Source organism: Saccostrea echinata, unplaced genomic scaffold, assembly GCF_033153115.1.
Source record: "Saccostrea echinata isolate AGI-Se365-2 ecotype Australia unplaced genomic scaffold, CSIRO_AGI_Sech_v1 ptg000009l, whole genome shotgun sequence".
Classification (NCBI taxonomy): Eukaryota; Metazoa; Mollusca; class Bivalvia; order Ostreida; family Ostreidae; genus Saccostrea; species Saccostrea echinata.
Window position 1 is genome coordinate 40,920,832 of NW_026889758.1, and position 6,621 is coordinate 40,927,452.

A 6,621-nucleotide genomic window follows, 5' to 3' on the forward strand; every position below is an offset into this window, starting at 1 on the left:
TATAATAAATTTATTTTAAAACACATGACGCTCCATTCTTGTTTATGACGTCGCGTACAGCAACTTCAACAAAAAAGCGCAACGTTATCGTAAACTATGCTACTTTTACGTTTATATAAAATATTAATAAAGCTTTGTACATGCATATATTGATAATTTCAGGAAAATATATACTTTCTGAGAGAACTTTGAGGAATATTATTTAATTTGGACACAGGGCCGAATTTGGCATCAGATGAACCTTGTCCTTTAAAATATTCTCTCCGCTTTAGTATGTTAGTTATTTCTGAACATTAAAGAGACAGTTCGGCTGCAAAATATGTGCTTTTTCATCCAAATTTACCCAATATGTCATTAAGAAATTAGGTATAAAGTTGATGTAAGCAGTTTGAGAAACAGAAATATTCTCTACTCAAACAAAATTAACGTAATTAGAATCTGCCGGAAAATCAAGGGTCGTACGAACTGGAGCGATCTTAGATCTGTTTATTTGTACCACGTGAATTCTAAAACGGCACGTGCCTACACTGTAGCGTTTACATTAATAATGAATATTAGGTGAAAGCAATTTTCAAAAACACAAATTATCATAACTATCTGATAAAATAATCTAAAATAATAATCGAAAAGATTTTAGTCTGCATTCAGGCGAATTTAACAGAAATTAAAAGTACAAATGTTTACGTTTTGTGTATTGGGGTCCGAGAAAGGAAAAACCAACTAATCATACGTTATCGCGGCAAATGTCAAACAAAATATGTTTCTGCACAGTTAAAAAAAAAATAGCATTTCAAATGACAACAATGTTTATAAGTCAAAGATGTATTTTTTATGTTGAGATTACACTATTTTTTTTCTTTGAAAGCGACGGAAAAATGAGGAAATGATAACAAGTATCAACAAACCTGTCGAATAGAACCTTCGAGAGCCCTGCCTGAGTGCCGCCGAGTTCCCGTTTCTTCCTTATCCAGCGATTATATTAATCCCCAAACTAAATTTTAGTCAGGAAAGTTGCTTTTTCAAGTTTTGTTTTCAGTTTCTTTTTCTTTTTGGTCGACTTTGTCAATGTTGCAGGCCTACCGGGATTCCCTCTCTAACCATGCTGTTTTGTTTATGAAAACTACGCATGCGTGCATAGCATGGAATGTGGAACCCCGAACACGTTGCGATGTATATATTTACGTCCCATGAATAACTATTAATTTTAATGAAATAATCCAAATTATTTAATTGTAAAAGTTGTAATTTTCTGAAAGTTTATACATTTATGAGTAGTAAAAAAATTCCAAATCTTGTCGGAAAATTTTATCTAGTCAGTTTTTTGATGAGACGCGCCGTACTGTCACTTTAAGGATGTACAACCCCCCCCCCCCCAAAAAAAAAAAATTCTGTCCTTTAATTTTCACTATTTATGTATATTTTATACATGACTATTTATACAATATGTATGCACATTTTGGACAATATCGTTCGAGTCGTATTTGGACAAGAAGTTCCAAAAGTTACTCCCCTTTGGCTTTTCACGAGGAGAACAAAATTTTCAACCGATTAACTATAAAACCCCTTATTTTCAAAAATTGTCAGGTTAACCTAGCTGTCAAATTTTGGTGACTAATTTGTTTATTAAATACACAAAGTAATTTTGTAGAGGTAAACATCATCGACAAAAACAATTTTGAAGAATTTAAACTGAAAAACTATGGTTCATCTTTAAGTAGCATTAAATAAAATTAAATATTTTTTTTAATGAAAAAAATCGTTTAATTTTGGTAAAAATACTTTCTTCGTGTAACAAATCCACAAGATTTTTGATTAATTTACTTATACATGTATGTTTTGTCATATAAATAAAGTTTTAAAAAAGTACATTGCATAGTATAAATACATTATCTACTGATTTATCTCGTGTACTGTGGTTTCTTGGACATGAGGGGAAATTTCACTAACCTAAAACAAGGCTTTAAGGAAGCTCTAAACACTGACAAAAAATGTTTTTTGGACTTTGAGAAAATATTATGACATAAAGGAGTACATAATGAATTTTTCTAGTTCATTTTCAACATAGGGTACCTGCCATATTTCTCCACAAAAATAATTAAAGACAATGAAGTATTAGTGAACAGGAATCACTGTTCTTTACTTACATTGGGAATGTACATGCAAACATTAATTACTTTATTTTGGTATATTACAATGTAAAGAATACTATAATCTATTCTAAATTGTGTCATTAACTATAGAGTTTAATTTATTTTACATCAAAGGGCAGATCACTCTAACTGCATAAAACTACCATGGAATTTGAACTCTTCACTGAGCGGTGTTTAGAGCTTCCTTAATCCGAAACATATTTTGTCAGATTATCGCCCCCTTATTGATTTGATCTACGCACTAATTCTAATGCTGTGCACACAATAATTGAACTACTTACATCTTCAAATAAAATCTACGAAAGCCTATTAGGATCAAACTACGGTTAAAAAAAAATTAAAAGGCGTTATAACGCCTTTTCAAAAGGCGTTATATAACGCGAAAAAAGGCGTAATAACGCCTTTTGAAAAGGCGTTATAACGCGGAAAAAGGCGTAATAACGCAAATAAAGGCGTAATTACGCCTTTCCAAAAGGCGTTATAACGCGAAAAAAGGCGTTATCACGCCTTTCTAAAACGCGTTATTACGCCTTTCCAAAAGGCGTTATTACGCCTTTCCAAAAGGCGTTATTACGCCTTTCTAAAAGGCATTAATACGCCTTTCAAAAAGGCTTTATTATGCCTTTTGAAAGGCCATTATTATGTCTTTGACAGGCCCGTGCTTTTAAAGTGGGGGGGGGGGGTTCCCATAAAATTGACAAGCAAACAAAAAAAAAAAAAAACAACAACAAGAAACAACCCCCCCCCCCCGAAAAAAAATAAACTGCCTAAACTTGAGGGGAAACTTTTTCTAATTTTTCGGTAAAACTTTTTTTAAATGCAATGACTTGCCCGAGTTTAACCATACTGCAACAAAATGTTAAGGGACCAAGAAATCAATAAATGATTTTTTATATTCAAACTATAGCAAGACTATTCTCCCAAAAAGTGGGGTGGGGGAGCCCCCCCCCTCCCCCCTCACTCGCATTCGTACTACCGGCCTGTTTGAAAAGGAGTTATATCCAAAAATGGAAAGGCGTTATTTTAAAATAGTAAATATATGAAAGATTGAACCAAAGCCATCTTTATTTATGCAATATTTAGATTATAGTTTTAATGTTATAAATTATAGTATTTTCTATATTCCTGCACATCTCGCAGACAGTTGTTTGCATTTTGCATGCATATTAAGAGAAGTCAACACTCTACTTTTGAAAATCCAGGATATAGGCAGAACCAGCTTTGGGCTTTGCTAGCCACGTATTAAAAATTCATGTCAAATTTGAAATATTTTTCTATCCTCTTGGTAAAAAACAGGCAAAGTATTTGCCTAGGTATAATGAGCAATTAGCCTTCAACCAAATTTCTGAAATCCATGCACCTTGGTAGAGGCGTCTGGCATCAGAGAAGGACTAAGTTGGTTTAACACTGAAAATATTTTACACATTTAAAAATCTTTTTTCCTGGAAATCTAATTATAATCAGCCCCCAGGGTGGGCTAAGTAAGTCATGTATTGAAAAAAGGAGGCGTAATAACGCCTTTTTAAAGGCGTAATAACGCCTTTTGGAAAGGCGTAATTACGCCTTTATTTGCGTTATTACGCCTTTTTTCGCTTTATAACGCCTTTTGAAAAGGCGTTATAACGCCTTTTATTATATATTTGTTATATAATACAGGATTTTTGCATCCCTGATATGAACACAGGCACGCGCCCTGCATTACTCACCCTGTATCAGCACCCTTTATTTTACCCTTTATCACACCCTTTATTACACCTTTCCGAAACATCTCTGTATTTTTCATTCGGAGTACCTCGGACCTTTTCCTATTTCTTTCCAAAGTTTATTCAAATTGTAATTTTATTTCATTAGACATATTATGTTATTCATAATAATTATTTCTTTGATTTATAATAATTTCATTTCGTATCACTGAATGCATTTATTTGCCTGTAAAAAAGACTGAGAAACGGAAATTCAACAAAAAGAGAACACATTCAATTATTAAAAATTCAGTAATTAATTTACAAGTTTATATATGATTTTTAGGACACTATTTTCAAATATATAATAAAAACAACAATACAATACAAAATCTGTATCACACCCCATATCAACCCTCGACCAATATCAGCCCTCTGGCCTTCGGCCCTCGGGCTGATATTGGAGTCTCGGGTTGATATGGGGTGTGATACAGATTTTGCCATGTATTATTCTCTATTTAAATTTTTTTTTACCGTAGTTTGATCCTAATAGGCTTTCGTAAAAATCCTTCAATTATTTGAGTTTGTTAATTTTTCGCTCCATACAGTAATTAATAATTTATTCCATTGTATTTGTTTGTAAAATCAGCCATTTCCAGAGGAATAATTTGACATGAAGCATCGATAAGTTCGAGTCACCTATACTCACCCATACCTTAATCGGGCTTATAGATGAGCTTTTATTGATGACGCTATAATGTGTACACCAGGTCACGTGATCCTCACATCATTAGTGTTAGCTTGAAGACGCGACCTCTAAATAAGTAGACAGACCCGTAGGAAGCAATTTCAGTTGGAGGGGGGCGGGGGGGGGGCACAGCCATACATTTTCAGTTGGGGGCACTATCAACCAACTACCAAAAATTCCTTGACAAGCAAAAAAAAAAAAAAAAAAGGCCATCAGACATTTTTATTGAGGGGGCACAAGCTAGAAGTAGCTAAATTTTCTATAGTCATCTATATATCGGCAAAATTATTGGGGGGGGGGGCACCCCCCCCCCCGTTCCTACGGCCATGGAAGATCTTTGCGAGCTCTTTTGGACAAGACCAAATAACATAGGGTATACAGATCATGAGATGAATGTGGTCTGCATGCGTAAAGGAAAACGAGAGGTGTCCGACTCACGATCACTTTATCCTATTTGATATTTTTCCTTGAAAAAAAAAAAAAACTCATCAAGTTCTTTCAAAACTTAACCTATGATTATTGTATTTTTGGCAGCTGATTAGAAAATAAAATTTATCTTCATCTGTTGAAAATATTACAAAATCTTTCATCTGTGGGTATACACATGGCCGTAGGAACCGGGGGGGTGGTGCCCCCCAATAATTTTGCCGATACACTGTATATAGAATACTATAGAAAATAGAGCTACTATATGCTTGTGCCCCCTCAATAATAATGTATGCTAACCTTTTTTTTTTTGCTTGTCAAGAAATTTTGGTAGTTGATAGTCCCCCCCCCCCCCCAACTGAAAAAGTATGGTTGTGCCCAGAGTTGTGGAAAACTGCCGGTCATGCCGGCAAAAAATGCGTGTGACCGGTAAAAATGCTATCGATGTCGGTCCAAATGACCGGTCCCTTTTTGGGTAATTTTTTTTTCAGTTGTTTTTTTTGTTTTTTTCCATTTATCATTGGCGCACTTCCCAACTTATATGCGATTGCGTAATACTTTTCTAGGCTATAAATGAAAGCGAAACCAGCATGGGCTCGTGACCTATTAAATTTACAACCGGGGCAGAATTAGGTAGAAAACATAAAGACAAGCTAAAATACGAAAAATTTTGACAGCAAGAATTCAAACACAGTTGGGAAAAGCGGTAAATCTAATACTTCCGACTGTCCCGGATTTCGTTTTTTCATCGATGGTGTTGATATCATTCTATTCGATGCACAGAATTTCTTCAATTTTTAGAATCATTTAATTCCCAAATGTATGGAATTCCATATACGACAGCCAACTGCTTACTGCCAACTGCTCACTGCTTACTGTCAACTGCTCACAGCTTACTGCCAACTGCTCACTGCTTACTGCCAACTGCCACACATATTTGAATAAATTTTCATATTTATATTGATATTTATGTTAATTTTCATAAAACCAGGCGCGGATCCAGGATTTTTTTTACAGGAGGGGTCCACCCCAGTAAAAAAAAATCCAACCAAGAAATTTCTTGACAAAAAAACAAAACAAAACAAAAACATAAACGTAAACTCCTTTCCTAAACGTAAAAAACCTATTTCGGCGGGGGAGGGGAGGGGTTGACATCTTATCTTTCATATCTACGTTTTCTAGGAGGGGGGAGGGGGTTCCAAGGTCACCGTGGCTTTTAGTTGGTTTAGTATATACATTAAATAACTCTACAAATTCAAGGGGGTGGTCCGGACAAACACCCCCCTCCCCTTCCCACCCACCCCTCTCTAGATCCATGTATGTAAAACATAACTTATTTGGGAAAATAAAGAGATATAAATCTTTAATTTGAAAAAATATTTCACTACAGAAATTAACAGAAAATGGAAATTTATTTTCAAAACATCTTCCCCGCGAGACAACAGATCCTTTTTTCAGTTTTTATTCATTCCGAAGGTTTTGTTGTCTCACGGGGGGGGGGGGGGGGGGGAGGAGGGGAGGAGGAGGATGAGGCACGTGTTTAAAGATTAAAAAACAGGAAAATAGTCATTTTATTTCCAATATTAAATGAGATCACAAATAAAAAATGTACTTT